General features: G+C 40.9%; 1 protein-coding gene across 1 annotated transcript in view; it reads right to left on the reverse strand.

Annotated features, from left to right (window-relative positions):
• Positions 1-19,017, reverse strand: part of LOC109031160 (neuroglobin) — a 175,394-nt gene that overhangs the window by 103,355 nt on the left and 53,022 nt on the right. The window lies entirely within an intron of this gene.

Here is a 19,017-nt window from a genome sequence, read left to right on the forward strand (position 1 = left end):
AAAATAACAATGGAGAAAAAAATATTTTAAAACGCGCCTCAAAGAGCCTAAAGTTCCGAGCGTGGCGTGCGAAGACGCGTTTTTTCGTCATTTTGCGAATTTTTTTTCTCCCGTTGAAATGTTTCTACGGCTTTGAAATTTTTGTAGGTAACATACTTTTTAGAGTACTTTACGAGAAAAATAATGAAATTTACCTCGCCCATCACACATCATGCGATTTCGTCGATTGTTCATAAACATTCTCCCGGCACAGTTTGCCTGAACGAGTTTTGGCAGCCAAACGAGGCCACTTTGAAGGGGAAATGGGGTATTTTAAAAGTAGCGAGGTAAATGTTGTTATTTTTTTCGTGAATTACTATAAAATATGTGATACCTACTTCAGAAAATTTCAAAACCGAAGCAACAATTTAAAGGTGGAAAAAAGACACGCCGCGCGCCGTGCGGGTAGATTGTAAGGGAAAATCGGCAAAATCGCACGACATGGCCTCTTTGATGAGGTAAAAAGGGCATTTTAAATTGGGCGAGGTAAATTTCATTATTTTTCTCGTAAAGTACTCTAAAAAGTATGTTACCTACAAAAATTTCAAAGCCGTAGAAACATTTCAACGGGAGAAAAAAAATTCGCAAAATGACGAAAAAACGCGTCTTCGCACGCCACGCTCGGAACTTTAGGCTCTTTGAGGCGCGTTTTAAAATATTTTTTTCTCCATTGTTATTTTTTCCCAGTTATTTTCTCATCAAATGAAACCATTTGCAGGGCTCTGCACTTTAAATTCCGTAAAGTCAAAAATAAGGGCCACCCTACGGCGAGTAACCTCTTCTGAAATAGGAATGTTGACCATTTTGGCGCCAAAAACCGGTACTTTACGTGGGGCGTAAGGACTCGATCGACTTGAAACCTTTTCTGACGATACTAGGGCATGCTTCTTGAAACATTGAAACCAAAAATTAGAGATTTTAGTGTTACTATCTTGATAGCGTGCGAGTAAACCGTTGCCAAAAGAGCCATTTTGACCGTTTTGGCGCCAAAAAAACTATTTTTTCGGTGGGACGCACCACGCGTGAAGGCTTGAAATTTTTTTTGGTAACAACTGGGTATATTACCTACATTTTAAGGCAATAAAAAAAAATGTATGTGTCCTCATTTTTTTTAAAACCGCTAAAATCTGAAAAAAATTGAAAATTTACGATTTTCACGAATTTTTTTCGGAGTCTAAATATATTTCGATAAATTTGATTTTTTTACCCAAGAATGTGATTGCCCTGATGTACATTTGGTGAAATTTTGGTGCATTTTCATTGAAAAACGCGGGAGATATGAAATAAAACGTGAAAATACCCCAAAATTCCCCGAAAAATGGGTTTTTCGGGGCTGGAGGGGGGGTGGTTGGGGTCAGGAGGTTAAAATTGCCCAAAACCATGTTTTTAGGACCTCCTGAAGGGGTTTAGACCATTAAATTCAAAATCCGTGAGGAGGGGCATTTTGGTGCCCTTACTTTCTTGTCACGTTTCATTTCTTCAAATGAAAACCGACAACCGTTATTACTAAAAGTTTGTATTTCTCATTGGAAGGACCGAAAAACATGTAGCATGGCTGATGCTGCTGAGTGGGTTACTAACGCCAGGGGCCTGGATACAACTATTCGTACTCTATGGATGCCCGTGTTGCATAGAGAGAAAATTGAAGGCGCTTTGGCTTCCCTTCCTTCCATAGCATTAGCATAGAGAAGCATACATGTCTGATTTCATTGAGGGATGTCTCGATAAAAGAGCAAATAGTGGCTTGAGCTTTCTTGTGGAAAACACAGTTCCTGAATCTTTACGATATCCTATATCCAAAAACTGATGGGTTTTACATGGTTGAATGGTAGACAGGATCATGGAAACAAGCAAGCGTCAAATACATTTTGGGGGAAAAGTTTGTTCGGGTGAGAGGGCGTATAGGTCCTCATTATGAATATACCTGTTTTCGTCAAGGGCTTAAGCTGCCGTACTAAGGAAAAACGCCGTATGAACCTTCAGACGTTCCCGAATTTTCATTTTCAAAACACGAATTTTTTTGTGAACATATCAATATTTTTCTTCCAATTTTTCAGATAATGTTGTTTGCAATTTCACCTAAAGTTCCTGAAAACTCCAAGGAAAAATATTCATAACTTCTCCACAAAAATAAACATTTTTTGAGGGAAATTTGGCGACTCTTGAATGTTCATACGGCGTTCTTCCTCAGCACGGCAGTATGCTAGATCCTTGAAAATCTTCTCCGTGATATTTAAAGGAAATACTTGAAACCGACTTTTTCAATTTGTAAAAAATAGTTATGATATATACATATATGTGTGTGTGTTTTTTTTTCTTTTCTAAATTGAGTGCATGTTCTGACAAAAGACCTTTTAAAAAGCCCATTATGGTTGATGTTCTTCACAATATTTCACCTCGAGCAAGCAGATGAAGCGGATTCTCATATATTTACTAGTCGATAGTCTCACGACATGCGTAAATTTACAAAATTATCGAGCTTTATCAACACCAGTGGGGCTATACAGATGACTGGATCAGGAGACACCGTAGCATTAAATCACCGCACGAAAATTCCACCCGAAGCGCAACAGCGCAAAGTGGGGCGCCGAGAAAACAATGATTGATGTTTCGCGAAACCACACCGGGGAGACAAGAGCCACTAAGTTCTCCGCTGTGCATCAATGCATCTTACTTTTGCATTTCGTGCGGCAACTACAATTCCTCCGCTACTGCTGCCAAATTTGGCTTTATTGAATTAATTTTCCTCGAAAGATAACACCGTAAATGACTAGATTTACACATTTGTGGGGCGTTTGCAGTAAACTTTCGCAACGTCTTGCGGTACGGATTTAACACCCGACGAAACCTCGGTTGTTGTTTCGGGTAATTCGGGTACAGCTTACAAACTTGAGACGTGCTCTGGAGAGCAATAACCGCGTAACTGAAATGAAAACCCCACGTGGGTACGTTTTTTTTTGCTTGGCACCGGAGACTAGACACGTTTCAGGAGCTGCCTTTTAACACGTCTGAGAGTTACTTTTAAAACCATGGTAAATCTTAAAAAAGGAACGCGTTAATTTTAGGGGTTCATAAATTTTCATCGAGGGAGCTGTTAGAGACGTGCACAAGTTTGGAATACGTAACAAGGAAACCGCTAATGGATTTTCTGCGGGGAGTTTGCAATTATCTGGCAATTCTTGAGGAAAATTTTGCGAGGAAGGAAATGCGGGCACTAGAAGTCACTGACTATCGGTTCTATCGTGGCGTCACGTGACAAAGAAGTTCCTAATGAAGAAAAAAATATGTACATAAGCAGAAGCAGTTTTGGTGAATTTGCACTGAAAAAAAAAATCTCGGTGTATTTACTAAGAAAAGGGTAAAATTACCAAGAATTCAGGGTTCTGTTTGATCCCAGTTTCTTCTTGGTAAAATTACAATTTATGGAATTGGTAATTTTACCGAGAAATCTCGGTAAATTTATTGAACTTTCTCGGTAATTTTACTGGACCTTGGTAAAAACGCCAATATTTTTATCGACTGTGGTAGAATTACCGTGATAAAATGGCAAAGTTACCGGGAATTGATTACCAATAAAAGTGGTATTCTTACCTGAAAAAAAAACAGTTAAAATACCGGTTTTTAGGTAGCTTACCAGTCTGTCTTGGTAAAATTACCAATAATTGGTAAAAAAAGTGAGATGGTAAGGGTACCAACGGGCCGTGATAAAAACGCCGAAATTTTTTTTTTAGTGTGAGGGATTAGAATGCTAAATTTCCTGTAAAATTTTATAAAATGCCTTATTTCACTATTCGCCGGCGACGGATGTACGTATTACACGCCGTGAATGGTGACTCTTATCTTTAAAACTTGAGAAATTACAAGGAGCGGTTTGCTGAAAATACTCCGCACAAAGTATCCGAAACACGAAACATTTGAAAAAATCTAAAAACAATTGCTAATGTCTTTCATGCACCCAAGGGGGCAAAAGTAAGGTAGGTCAGATGCCCAAGCAGAATCAAATTGACCTGAGGCTTGCTAGAAACACGTGCCCAGTACGTTAGGTGGGTCGGTACATACGAGTTTTAGATATAGACAAATACATCCTAAAAAAGAATCAGAAGTCAAATTGAAAAAAAAGGAGGAAATCGAGTATATTCAATACATCCTAGAAAAGGATCATGCAGAAGTCAAATTGAAAAAAAAGGAAATCGAGTATACGTAGGTCTACAAATTCATCCTAAAAGAATCAGAAGTAAAATTGAAAAGAAGAGAAGGAAATCCAGCAGCCAAGACAGCCAAAAACTTCAGAGACTTATTCGGGCTCGTTTTCTTTTAAAAAACCATTCTCTCAAATTTTAGTGACGCGACACCTCATTGGCAGTATACAGTATACCATTTCGAGTTCACGCCTCGCAGCATAACGCCTTCAATTTTGCAGACGCAACACGGACATTCATCAAGCACGAATAGTTGTATCTCTGCGCCGTCATCAACGCGCGTCCTTTCCCATGCTCTATTTCCATGTTGAGTTGGTTCCGTTTGTCTTTTTTGAAGGGCTTGGAGGACAAGGTGCATAAGTGCAGTTCTTGAAAGAGCTGAGTTATTAATGATTTTAAGTAAAACTAGGCTTAATACATATTCTGCGAGAAATTCGCTCCCAAATTCCAATTTTTAAGCATCGAAAAGTCTGTCTAAACTTTCTTTCCGTCACATGGATGCATATAATGTCGGAACTTCAAACACGCGTTTCTCGAAGTAGCAAAAACTGCACTTCTGCGCCTAATCCTTCAAGCCCCTCAAATGTTTTGACTTAAATGTTTTGTTCAGACGTTTACAGAACAGTCTCAGTGAAGTCGTCAAGTCGGTAGTAAGATATGCACCCACCCTCACAGAATGGTATTCAGTCTAAAACTCAAATGGACTACTAGACAAAGTACGAATATAAGCATTCTGATACATGTTTCTTGACCAAATTTCACGTAGAACACGATTCGCGAAACGAAAGTTCTGACACCAACTCCTAACGAAGATATTTACGTTTTCATTTTACATTGGTTACGGAAAATTTGAACTGCTTACTCACAAGAAATTCAAAGCTCTACGTGAGTCGTTGTAGCAAGCCTCCTAATCGAGAAATATTCCCTCCCCTTCTTCTGTTATTAAGGTGTTAACAGCAAGCAACGGCTGAGCCAAAGTACCGAGATTCAGGTTGCCACATTTTCATACCGCAGAGACTGTTGAGAACGTTTTGTGCGCGATGTGACTTGCGTAGAGCATTGAGTTTTCATGAGCAGGAGGTTTGAACCCACGCATCGAGAAACATTAAATATCTTCGCTAGGACTTGGTTTCAGTGATTTCACTGTGCACATCGTGGTTTACGCAGTGCTGCCATTTCCCGGAATTAAATCCGAAATTCGGAAGTTTTCCTGAAATCTTCTGAATCCCCGGAATTTTCAGCTATTTTACGAATTTCCTCGAAATTTGCGGTTTTTCGCCAGTTTGACCATTTATTTGATAAAAAGGGACTTTTTGATCAAGTCTGACGATTTTCAAAACTAAGTGTGGGCGTATTTCGGAATTTTCCCCCGGAATTTTTGAACTAATCGGAATTTTTCTCGGAACTTTGGTGAATCGGAATATGTTTCCGGAAATCGGAATTATTTCGGAATCTTTTGATAAAATAAAATGGCAGCACTGGGTCTACGTGAAATTTTGGTTAAGAAACATGTATCAGAATGCTTAAATTCGCACCTTGACTAGTTTTCCATTCTGAAATTTGACGGTTACGTCCTTCTTCAAATAACCCGTCAGATTCCCTCCACGAGAGGCAACCGTGGAGAAAGCGCGCGAAAATCTCCGCGCGAAAACCTCATAATTCGCGGAGTGTTCTGGCGGGACGTCGCGTCGTGCCGCGCCTCGCGCGTCTGGGCTCTGGATTCGCGGGCATCAGTCTTCATCAAGGGCGCTCGAGGAGCGAGGACTCGCGGATCGCGACTGCTGCCAGGGTCGTAAACTCGTGATGCTTGAGCCTCCGAGTCCCAACTTTGACTGACGCCCTAATCAGGGGATGCTAATCAGGCTCCGTCCCCGTCCCGTAATAACTTCATTACGACGCCTTTTAAACCTCCGTACACCCGACCAACTTCGAGCGTTTCGAAAGATAAACCCAGAAAAACACGGATCTCAATTGCAGGGTTTCACGATTTCCACGAGTATTTTTAGCACAGACAAGAGTCTCTCCACTCCTACTCGGCTATGGTAGGAGCTTTTACTTTCGGGACTTCAACATTAAACTGTTGACTTGCCTACATGGTTGATGTTTGACAACTTGTTGACAGTTTCGTTTTGCAAACAAGCCGAAGTTAGGGAAACTTGTTCGGCTCATGACGTCACCCGAAGCCACCAGCCGAAAAAAGAGTGATGACTGTTGCTTCCCAGGCACATATCCAGGATTTTGCTTGGGGGGGGGGGGGGGCTTGTGGGGTCCCTGTACTACCGGGGGGTCTGGGGGGTATGGAATACCCTCCAGCACAGAGGGAGGTCCTCTGCCGGAAAATTTTAGAAATTTGCAATCTAATTAGACGTGTTTTGAGGCTTCCGCCGTAACGCAGATATTCCATCAATGTCTTCAGAAAAATTACGTTTCCTTTTTGAACTTTCAGCAAAAAATTTTGCAATTTTAACTCTATTTGGCCGCATTTCGAGGCTTCCGTGATGCAGATTTTCCATCAGTTTCTGCATGAAAATTACGCCTTTTTTTACTTTTAGCCCTGAATACTTTCGAAGTATATGTATTCAATAAATATAGAAAATTTTTGAAATTTTAACTCTATTTGGATGCATTTCGAGGCTTCTGTAACACACGTTTTTCATAAATTTATGTAGAAAAAATTTGATTTTTTTTACCTTAACACAAAATACTTTCGAATTATATGCATTCAATACATAGACCGATTCTGGAGGATTAGGCTAGACTACTCGATGAGTCAGCTGTTGGTCTAATTTCATTACATGAACGCAGAAGAAAAACGGGATAAAAAAACACTAATGTGTGATCAATTTTCAAGGAAAATTCTGTAATTTCTCCTACGATTTTAAATAGATTTAAACGCGTAATATCCAAAATCTAAGCTCAGATTCGGATTCCTCGTGAAAAATTGATGAGATTTCATGCATCATATGTTAGAATAGCGTGAAGGAAAGAAGTTTAATGACGTATAAACACACTAATGTGTGATCAATTTTCACGGAAAATTCTGTAATTTTTCCTACGATTTTAAATAGATTAAAACGCGTAATGTCCAAAATCTAAGCTCAGATTCGGATTCCTCGTGAAAAATTGCTGAGATTTCATGTATCATATGTTAGGATAGCGTGAAGGAAAAAGGTTTAACGACGCGTATAGATTCTGTCGTACTCCCCGTTTGAACTACGCCGCCGCGCCGAGCCGGTCGCCCGAGATGCAACCGAACGGGGAGACGCCGGCGCTACGCTAAGCGTTCGGTTTCGTCCCGACGAATTCCTCACAATAAATTCTTCTTCTTCCTCCTCCGCTGACCCACTGAGCACTACCCATGTTGCCACGTTGGAGTCATACGTTCGAATCAGTACACGTTACGCCTCTTTCCTCCACGCTATGCCAAGGTATGATACATGATATCGCATCGCTTTTAACGAGGAATCCGAATCTGAGCTTCGATTTTGAGTATTACGCGTTTTAAATCAAAATCTTTCAAAATTCGAAAATCTGAAATGACTGAAGTGGCATAAAATGCTATCTCGGCTCCTGTTCGATAGATTTTTCTGAAATTCGGTGTCAGGGGGTATTTTTCGACGGGAAACTCGAATTTTTAGTCCATTTTTTAAAATTCTAAATCGAAGATGGTGGACGTGGGCTAGAATGCTATCTCGGTTTCTGTTTGTTCGAGTCTTGTGAGACGCGGTATTACATGGTGTATGGTGTGTTTTGCAATATATCGATTGATCTGCCAATTAAACTTATGGAAAAGGATCGATAACAACACCGAAAAAAAGATGTTCTGTCCTATCTGTCCCAGATGTTACGGTTGTTAAAAAAATGTGCGACAACTCTTGGATGTTGCTATTAACACTCTGGCAGATAACGTAGCATGATAGGATGTAAAAGTAACATCCTAGGATGTTACTTTAACAGCCAGAGTGGTAATGACAACATCAAAGAGTTGTCGCACAATTTTTTTACATCCAGGATGTTATTACAGCACCTCTTTTTTTCGGTGAAGGGCGTCCGCATCGAACACCTTAATGATCGATTCTTTATCACAGATTTAAATAGGGAATCATCATTCACGCTCCGCCACGGTCGGGAATGATTCTGTAGACCCTTGCGCAGGGATTGTCATTCTTTTCACGGCTAGGAATTCAAAATCTGCCGAGACGTTCAACTTAATCGATGCGATATATCGCGCGCAAGTTCGAACCGGAGACGAATCACCTCGAGCATGTGTGATTCATGCTTCCAAAACGAGCCGTTTCTTCATCCCCGGAATGAAGTCATTAAACCCTCTCTCGAAAAACGGCGAGAGTTCCCGTCAAAATAATCCTGGAGAGTGGCGAAATCGCGCTTTGAAACCAGGTTAAATTTGTTACGCCCCGCCGGAAAAGCGCTTAAGACAGGCTCGGGTAATCCACTTTAGGAAACAGCGATGTAGGCTGAGCTCCGAGGAGGGGGTTTTACTTGAACCGGAGTGGAGTGAGGTGGTGGGCGGGGGTAGGGAAAGCTCAATGAGTACTCGCGAGTCGGGTGAAAGACGCTGCTCGCGAAATGAATTGAACGGAGAGATAATACGGCACCAAGTTTCCGGTAACCTGACACTTCCGGTGTCGCGACCTCCATGTTGCCAACCTTGCGAAAAAAATCTGAAATATTCCCTTTTTAACGTTTTTTTTGGCGAGCTGCACAGAGCTACATTTTGACCCCCCCCCCCCTCCCCCCTCCCGGGAGAGCGAAACTCAATTTCAATGTTGCCAAGTCTCCCTCACGAATTACATTTCCACCGGGAGAATCTTGGGCATTTCGAACTCGAGATTCTACTGATACTCCTTCCGCTCTTAAGCAAAAATAAGAAAAAAATTCGACCAAAAGTGTACAGGTATAGTCTTGTGTAAAATTGATTTGCTTTAATCAATTCTGCAACCCTGGAATTAGGTTACGTTTCTTCGTCCGCGAAACGACAATTTGTAACCGGATCTGTGAAAAGATACCTTTTCTGCGAAAGACAATTTTCTGTGACATTTTGCAAAAACTTATATCACTTTTCTCTACGATCTAACTTAGAACTTTAGGACTTACATCTTCTCCAATTATACTTTCGAGCTTCCAGAGTCAAAATTGCGCCACAATTTCCAGATTTCTTTTCCTCTATGCATTTGCAGGAAGATTTTCTCCCGAGAGATAAGCTCCCTTTCCACATGTACCGATCACATTTATATTACTGACCATCTACAAGGAAAAGGATCTTAATTCATAAATCCATAAAATATATTAAGAATCAAATAATTCTCTCAGCTTGATAGGTTGGAATCGGATGAATACAAATAGAATGAGTAAACCTTACTCAACATAATGGCATAAATTCCACTCAAACAGGAAACGGAAAACCCTAGACAGACAGAAAATATGAAATGAGCAGCCTACGCATACAATACAACAATAGATCCTTTAATATGCCCTCCAAGGCAAGGAGAATGATAAAGTATTAAGAATAACATGTCAAGAGCGTTTTGTAGACAAAGTAAGGGAATTTTTCCCTCCGGAGAGTCAATATTTGAAACGCAATTGACTACGTATTGATCGATGAATAAATTGCACGAAAGAAAAAATGCTTTGTCGATGAAAATATTCGGAAAAGTAAGAATGAAGCTTTTGTCAACCTGGTACAAACAATTGCATCGATGAGATTACGCTGAAATGGACGACAAAAATAAGGGATACAACTATTTTGATACTCGAGCAGGTTAAGTTGCATAACAGCCGAAATGAAGGAGCATTATGTTTTCTCTTTGCACTTACTCGTTTCGAATGGGGTCAGTTTGTAAACGATAGGTCTGTGCACCCTTTTGGAAGTTTCATCAGGAGTCTGTCACCATGCAGAAACATGAATTTGCGAGTTTATTTCAGACTGTGCAAGTATTTTTTTCACACAAGGGACTCAAGGGAGAAAGAATACGTGGAAGAATACGTGTGATCAAATAATGAGTAATCTATCCTGGATAGTGATCTCATCTCCTTCAGAAAAAGTTACGCATAGAAAGGAATTTTGAAATTGTAGAGTTGTATTCACTTTCATGGATTTATTATATTTGTACAATTGTGTACTTGATTTAATCAATTCCGGTATTTCTTTCTGCCGAGAAAAAACCGCTAGGATGGTTGGTACATTTATAGAACTTTTTATTTCTTCTTTTTAACCCGAGAAATTTGCAGTCCGCCGGCTGATCAACGATTATGGATGTTTGCTCCTGCTGCATTTGATAAGCTCTACTGTATACTCTCATCTCAAATGCCACCACACCTCTCTTGGGAGGGCACTCCAACAACACACAAAAGGTGACAATCGGTATTCACAGAGTTAATCAGAAAACCGAATATACTGTGCATAATGAAATGCATTACACCCACAAAAGGGAGCAAAAAGCGAAAAGAGATCGACGGATAAATGAGATGTTTCCACGATTACATCCAACATAAAAATAAATAAAAGAGTACAAAAAGATCAAAAACTTCGGAGGCCATGCTTTTCGAATGTAGCCTCACATTGAACAATTGCGATATTAATGAAGCAACAAGGGTTGAGGGTGAATTGGACTACATTTTGCAATAACGTACCGAAAAAAAGTCCTTTGCTTCTTGATTACGGCTCTCTAAAACTTTCAATTTACTGAAGCTCATTTTATGAAATAAACTTTAGTAAAACTTGTTCATAATATGTAAAGCTATATAGAATCATCCTGGATAGGTCGACAAAAATCATACAAACTTTTAAGAACTTTAAGGGTTCGAATCCGGTTCATTGAAATGAAATATGGCAAAAAGTTTGCAACATAGCAAATCGAAATATACCACTATTCAGTTTCCTCGACGCTTTGCGACCGCCCTCACTAATTACATTTGCAAAAATTGAGTGGAACCATTCAGATTCATTACGAGAATTAGAGCTTTGAAACGTGTTTAATACCTCGACGTAAATTCAAAGGTCACAACTTTTTTAATCTCCTCACATGCATGCAAAAGCCAATATTGAATTAATCGACAGTTCTTTCATTACAGTAACAACTCCCTTTTCCATTATCATGGAATGACTCACCAGTCTCCCCTAAGTCCCTATCGGTGATCAAAATACCTTTAGAGTGAGAGAGAGAGAGGCGTTGAGGGGGCGGGGAGAGAGAGAGAGCATGGACTCAGAGTCGTATGATGATCAGTGGGAACCAAAAAAATTACAGTGACTCTGCGTGGGACAGGGTTGTTTCCAACTTTTGACGATTATCACATGGTCCCTTAATTGCTAAACTAAAGACAGAAGAGGTCAAAGTTGAAAAAAAACATACTCTAATGTATAATGCGCAACCCAATATGGTTTCCAAACTGACCAAATGTAAGTCTGGTTTTAGAGCATAATAAGATTATAGATTAGACGGAGTGTCATCTGAGTACAACATGTTTACGATGATACGGGCAAATGAAACCATTGTTTTCTGTCCTTTATCTGCCTGCAACATCTGCTATTTGTTTGAACCCTAAGATATAGAGCCAATCAAAAAAGTTCATCATTAGTCATACTCTACTCATCAAGATACCCTAGTCAAATTGCCTCATTGAGACATTAATTTAAAGTCATGATGGCATCTAATCTATGTTCCATATGTGCCATGTAGTGTGACATTGCAGGGATGTCCATCGGGCACTCTGGTATATTGGAATGAAAACATGATGACGCCACACTGATATTTTAATGATTTCTCCCAGTAAGCATAGTGAATTTAAGACATAAAATCACATAAAATGGTGAACGTTACATGCAAATGATTCAAAAGAACAGAGAATGAGTTTTGACTTCTTTCGATCAAATCACAAATTCGGCATTTTTACTAAGTTTCGCAGCCAATTTTGTGCGTAACGCTGAAAAAACTTCTCACTCTAGACCTCTACTATAACAAGAACGGCAACATGGGCAGGGAGTCATAACCATCAAAGATTGGCAAAAAACCCTCCCATCGAGTATATCATTGCCATTTTTCAGGATTCTAAGTGTCTCCGTGGGACTCAGTGTCCACACTCTCCCTATTATAGTACTCGACTATCAATTCGACGTTGCGTTGGCCGTTTCTCTGGACCCCAGACGGACCCGTGCAGCTCAAGGTGGCTGAACCGATCAGAAACGAACCCCACAGCCACACTGCCGTGCTAAGGAAGAACGCCGTATGAACATTCGAGAGTTGCCAAATTTCCCTCGATAAAACACGTATTTTTGACGTCATTCATGCATATTTTCCTCGAAATTTTTAGATATTTTAGATTGAATTGCGTGCAAAAATGTCTCAACATTTTGGGGAAAAATATTCAGAATTTTTCTGATAAATTCAGGTTTTATCGGAAGAAATTTGGCAACGTCTTAAGGCTCATACGGCGTTCTTCCTTACTACGGCAGCACAGTGTTCATTCTCGCCCCATGAAGGTACTCTACGATAATTGAATTGTTGAATTGACTTCTTCCAACCCGGCCCGTCAAAAATTATCTTTTTACCGTTTAGTTTCATTCAAACTTCAGCGTCCCCCCCCCCTTCCTCCCCCGCACCGCTCGCCGAGCGAGAGACTCATTGAGCGAGAGACAATAGGCGTCTAGTTAATATTTCCGCGCTCTTTCTCGTTTGGCGAACAATGGTCTCCGCGCGACTGAAGAATCCTTTTCCCTTTTCCCCTTTGTTTCCCGGGTTTTTTCGTGGCGCTCGCTCCACTTGACTCTTTCTGCTCGGATGGAGTTGCCAGTCAAAGAGACGTATCGATTCCCGTCTCTGTCTTATGTTTTCTTTCTCTCCCTCGCTCGCGGTGGCTTCATTTATCAACCAGACAGTTCCAGCTTTGTCGAGGCTCCAAGATGTGTCTGATTGTGAAAGGTTTTGATAGGATCCCGCCAATAAGGTGTGGAGGCGGAGAGGGCGCCGTTTTACGCTACGGAAGTGTCTTGCACGTAGAGAGCGGAGTACCTTTATATAAATAGAGTGCCCTTGCGAAGAAAGTAAGGACGCGGTTTATTATGCGTCTGCCACGGAAAAAATGCCACCTTTGCTGTTAAAAATGCGCCACTTCCGCGGAGTTAAATTTGGTGGTTAGAAATAGGTGTGCATACAACTACGGACCGAAGTGGATGACTCTGGACAGTAGTCAGATGCGCTTCATTCGAGAGAACTGAGAACGCATGAGCAGGGCCGGATTTAGGGGGTGGCCACATGGGTCACAGCCTACGGCGGCAAATTTTACAATTTTTTCAAATGTGGGTAATAAAAAAAATTCGGAGTCTGAAAAAAAATTACTAACGAGAAAAGGCGACGAAATCTCTCATTTCCTGAGAGTATAATAAATTCTAATTTTTTCGTCTTTCGGTGATACAAGAGACAGCGCACTAGGGTGTTCCGTTTTCAGACAACCATCTCAAAACCTTGCTCCCCGGGCTTTTTCCCATTCCTTTTGGTCCCCAAAAGATAATTCTGAAGTTTCAGCGCCATAGCTGAAGTCTACACTTTCCCCCAAAGCGATGCAAATTTTGGAAGCAATTACATTGGTTTAAATGGGGGAAAAATAGGCAAATTCCCGGAAATACGTTTTTCGGTTGTAAAACGCGCCGAAATGATTTCAGACCTGACCATCTCTTGGGAAGTCATCCAGAGGCCTATTTTGAACGAGAAAATTCCACTTTTGACCCAAAGAGGGGGGAGGGGGGGTCAGGGCGCAGTTAGTTTTGAGGCGCTGCGCGCAGCAAAATGATCGCATTTGACAGTTTTGGATCAACCTCAGAACAGGTCCTCCGAAGCTGAGGAGGCTAATGTATCTCATAAATTGTAATAAAATAATGTACAAGAGTTGTTTTCATCCCTTCAGAACTATTTTCGACCATTTACACTGTTGCCAAATTTACTCGAACCTGGAAGGGAATTAGTGATTATCATCTTCTGTACTTGAGTGATTTTGGCAACAGTGTAAATGGTCGAAAATAGTTCTGAAGGGATGAAAACAACTCTTGTACATTATTTTATTACAATTTATGAGATACATTAGCCTCCTCAGCTTCGGAGGACCTGTTCTGAGGTTGATCCAAAACTGTCAAATGCGATCATTTTGCTGCGCGCAGCGCCTCAAAACTAACTGCGCCCTGACCCCCCCTCCCCCCTCTTTGGGTCATAAGTGGAATTTTCTCGTTCAAAATAGGCCTCTGGATGACTTCCCAAGAGATGGTCAGGTCTGAAATCATTTCGGCGCGTTTTACAACCGAAAAACGTATTTCCGGGAATTTGCCTATTTTCCCCCCATTTAAACCAATGTAATTGCTTCCAAAATTTGCATCGCTTTGGGGGAAAGTGTAGACTTCAGCTATGGCGCTGAAACTTCAGAATTATCTTTTGGGGACCAAAAGGAATGGGAAAAAGCCCGGGGAGCAAGGTTTTGAGATGGTTGTCTGAAAACGGAACACCCTACAGCGCACCTAATTAGTCGACTTAACAGAGAAATCAAACACGCAATTTGGCCTGGAACGGCGCGGCGCGGAGAGCAATGATGACGAGGACTTGAGATAGAAAGGAGAAGCTTCGACGCGGCGGTCGGCATGTAACACATATGAGCGCCTACCTACATAACTGCATGAATACTTCACGCATAATACACTGCGGCCAGCAGCGGTCGACGTGAAACGCAAAGCGCCTACAAGACTGTAGGAATACTTCACGCATTGCGCCAAACACAATGCGGTCGGCGCGGCACGGCGGCTGCGACGGTGGAAGTTAAGATTATTAAACCACATTTATGTTTGTTCTTTCATAATTTTTTCGTTCATTTCTTGTCTTGTCCACGGAGAGATAGGTTTACGGAACTCACTTTCGCGCAAAGTTCCGTGAACTTTTGCTAGAAGTGTTGACAGGGCTTTCGAGAAAAATGTGTCCAACACGAGTAAACGCGTTTTATGCACCCTTCCCCCTGTTAGTTTTCATTGATGTTTCAAAACGAATGAGAAGGGGGTGGCAAAATACAGGCGGCCCATGGGCGGCAAGTGGGTAAATCCGGCACTGCGCATGAAAAGAGTGTATCGCTAGAAGATTGGGGACCCTTGACTGCGGACAGTGAACCCTCCAGAGTTCACTCAATTCAAAATGACTTCAACGACACATTATTGAGAATTATTGCATTATTGCATTACTAGCTCCTCACATTATTGCATGCAGTGCCCACTCCACAAGTTTCTTTTTTGTCGCAAAATTTTCGTAGATTCTACGAAGTAAGATGGTACCCTGATCGGTAGTCGACCCCAAGAAATCCGAAAATCATGGCCCCGCAGCCTTTCTTGGGTGGTGCACGGGGGGAGGGGGGGGGGGCTCAATTTTTGAAGTCGGACCTTCCTACCGCTTTGCAAATGTATTGCATCCGAAATAGAGCCCAACAAATTTAAACATTAATTGCTCCTCAAGAGTTCAGATAGACCCATTTAACGCCCAAAAGTAGGCCCCAGAAGAGGAAGGTGGCACACTGCCACCCCCTTCAAAAACTGCTCTTTGGTCGTAAAATTGACGTTGAATGTTCTGAGTTTTGACGCAAATATATGCACAAGCCAACCTAAGATCCAGTTGTTTTGAGAAATAAAATATATTCCAGGTAAAATAAATTATTCAGCTTACTTACTTGACACGAAAACTTCATAGAAAACTTCATCCTCACCTGAAAAAAATACGATAAAAATAATTAAATAAAATCATAAAATGATTTTAAGGTGAAGATAAAACAAAAGAATTAGAAATGTACCAAATGAAAAATCGACGAATCTCATCAACAGTGTGTAGGTTATGCGCAATTTTTCGGTCTCTTGTCATTTGTGCAATGCACAGGGTATGATGGTCACCACTCTTCCAACGCTTTTTTGTCAAAGATAAAACAAACCATCATAATGACACGCATTAAAATAAACTTAAAGCGTGTATTACATGATTTCACGGTACACAAATATTAAAAAATGCAGGATATGTGTAAACATCAATTTGAATTAGGTGTGAATGAAGCTAAATCAAAGGTACTTAAGAGCGAAAAAGTAATGTAATGCCTGGGTGAAAGGGTCTGTGACCCTCCATCTGGGAGAGAAAACTCCTACTATTAAATCTCGAAAATTTTAAACCTGCCTCATTTGCATACAGAAGAATGGAGGTTTCATTTCCTCATGCATTCATGTGAGAGGGTCTGTTTTTTATGTGTTGTTTTCTTGTTCTGCAATATCTCCTCTTCCTTTCTTTTTCAATTACATATCCCATGACAACGAGATTAGATAACTGATTCATGAATATGAGATTGTAAGAAAGATAATTGAGAGTTCCCCGGGTTCCGGAGTTGCGAAGCAACATGCGCACAAAAACTTTGAGCAAAATATCCGGCTGCAAGGGTTTCGTAGGTGAGTAATTTTCAAAAAATGACCTGAAATACTAAAACACACAGTATCAAAACGGCCATCACTAATGCATGGTGCATTCGAAGGCACATCCGATTAAATAAATAAAAAATCGGTAGTAATTTACTTTTGAGGTCTATAGGATTTGTATCTAGGGGATTGAATTCATCCACGAGGAAGATAGATAATAGTTTGTGATCTTGTTTTTTACTTAGACTAGGGGCCAAATTTGTGATTGTTCCTAAAATCTTAAGGCCTGTCTCAACCTCCACCCTCAAAAAAACATATGAAACAGTGTCCAATTATGGACTAATACTGAAAAAAGAATTCATTCAAAGGTCTCTGAGAATAAATTTTTTTATTCATTGTCTCCGTCTACAGTGCGTGTGTCCTCCAAAAACATTTCTGAGGTTATACAATTAAACTATCAGGACAAAGATATCATTATTATTATAATTTATGTTAGTAATTGTTAGACCCCAGTATTAATGGAGCGGATCTTTAACTTTTATGCTCGACAGGTTGCTGATCAACAATCTTCGGTCGAAAAGTTGTGTTGACTTCGAACATAACATTTGCCTCAGCCGATAACATTGCTTGGACAGTTATTGCGATGTATCTAAAATATATCAACAGTAAAAGTCCTAAGCCACGTATCTCAGTTTGCAACGTTGCAGACTTTAAATTAGATCTAGATTTTTTTAAATGAAAATCACTGAACGAAAATCTTAAAAACTGGTGCGATTGTTTTTCTCTGTGCAAAAAAAAATTCTCTGAGCGCGTCGAGGGGTGTGCATTTTCCCATTTGAAAAAGTTTTTTTTTTTTTTTTTCTTTTTACTACTTTAAAAACCACACAAGGGGTATGCGCTTCCAGTTAGAGTCCCTTCCCCCTCCGTCCCTACCATGTACCAGCCCAAGGCAACCGTTGTTTGAGACCATCAAACTCGGGTCGCCTATAGCCGGGAATCGTACCCGGGACCACCTGATAGTAGAGCCAGCGCTACAACCACTACACCACAGGAAGCCGACGAAAAGTATAAAGCGAAAGTATAATATGAAAAAGTATAGAGAGACGGAGATTTTAAAACACTACGAGTGAGATAAGTGATTTGGGAGTTGCAAAGCAGATATTGTCTCTGATTGGTGACCCGACAATGCCGCTTTCCACTTGGCGTTTCAGTGCTCATCGATAGAAGGGATTGCGTCATTAATGAAGCGTCTCTGGTGGTGTTAAATCTGCCCGAACACGAAGCGAGACGGTCCATAACTTTCGGAACTTTACATCGACTTCTCGTCAAAATCAGGTGTCGCCGCTACCGCCCCCCGTTTCCGCCGAGCGTTAATTAATCTCGATATAATTTTCGGTAGTCACATACGCCACTGTGGTCGTTGCCAAACCTTGTGAAGGAAATAGTCAAGTTCAAGAAGGTTTTGACGCCGGTTAAAAGTTGCCTGCAGCCTAATTGTTGAAATTTTGTGTTTGTCGGGTAAACATAGATGAAATAGGTTAAAACTGCCGTGCTAAGGAAGAACGCTGTATGAACATTCAAGAGTTGCCAAATTTCCTTCGATAAAATGATTAATTTTAAGCAAAGTTATGAATATTTTTCCTTGAAATTTTCAGGAACTTTAGGTGAAATTGCAAACAACATTACCTGAAAAATTGGAAGAAAAATATTCAAAAATTTACCAGGAAATTCGCGTTTTATCGAAGGAAATTTGGCAACGCCTGAAGGTTCATACGGCATTTTTCCTTAGCACGGCAGAAAAGGTGGGAGCGTGATTGGTCGGCTATGTTTTATCGCTGCTTTGTCGTGCCTATGTCGGGTGGAACTCACGACAAGCTAACGGCACCTTAGCTTAAGTTTCCGACAGTATGTCGTCCATTCTACCTGACGAAGGCACAATAAAGCAGCGATAAGACATAGCCGACCAATCACACTCCGCCTTTTAACCTATGTCATCTATGCATCTATGTCAGGGTCGGACTGGCTCGCATCTGAGGGCGTAGACCCTTGGCTGGTTAAAGGGGCGTAATGTGATATTTCCTGGTAGGGCATTCCCTACGTGGAGAGTGGTTCAGAAACTTTCGGCAAATCAGCACAAGTTTACGCTATTTTCAGGTTCAAAGTTTATTGGTCGCACGGAGTAAAAATTGCAAAATTGAACGTGAAGCACAGCATTGATAGCTCACGCTTCTTGTCATCGCGCCTTCAATTTTTCAGATGCAGCACGGACGTCTATCAAGTACGAATAGTTGTATCTCTGCGCCGTCGTAAACACGCATTCTTTGCCTCCCTCTTTTTCCACATTGTGTT

Source organism: Bemisia tabaci, chromosome 3, assembly GCF_918797505.1.
Source record: "Bemisia tabaci chromosome 3, PGI_BMITA_v3".
NCBI lineage: Eukaryota > Metazoa > Arthropoda > Insecta > Hemiptera > Aleyrodidae > Bemisia > Bemisia tabaci.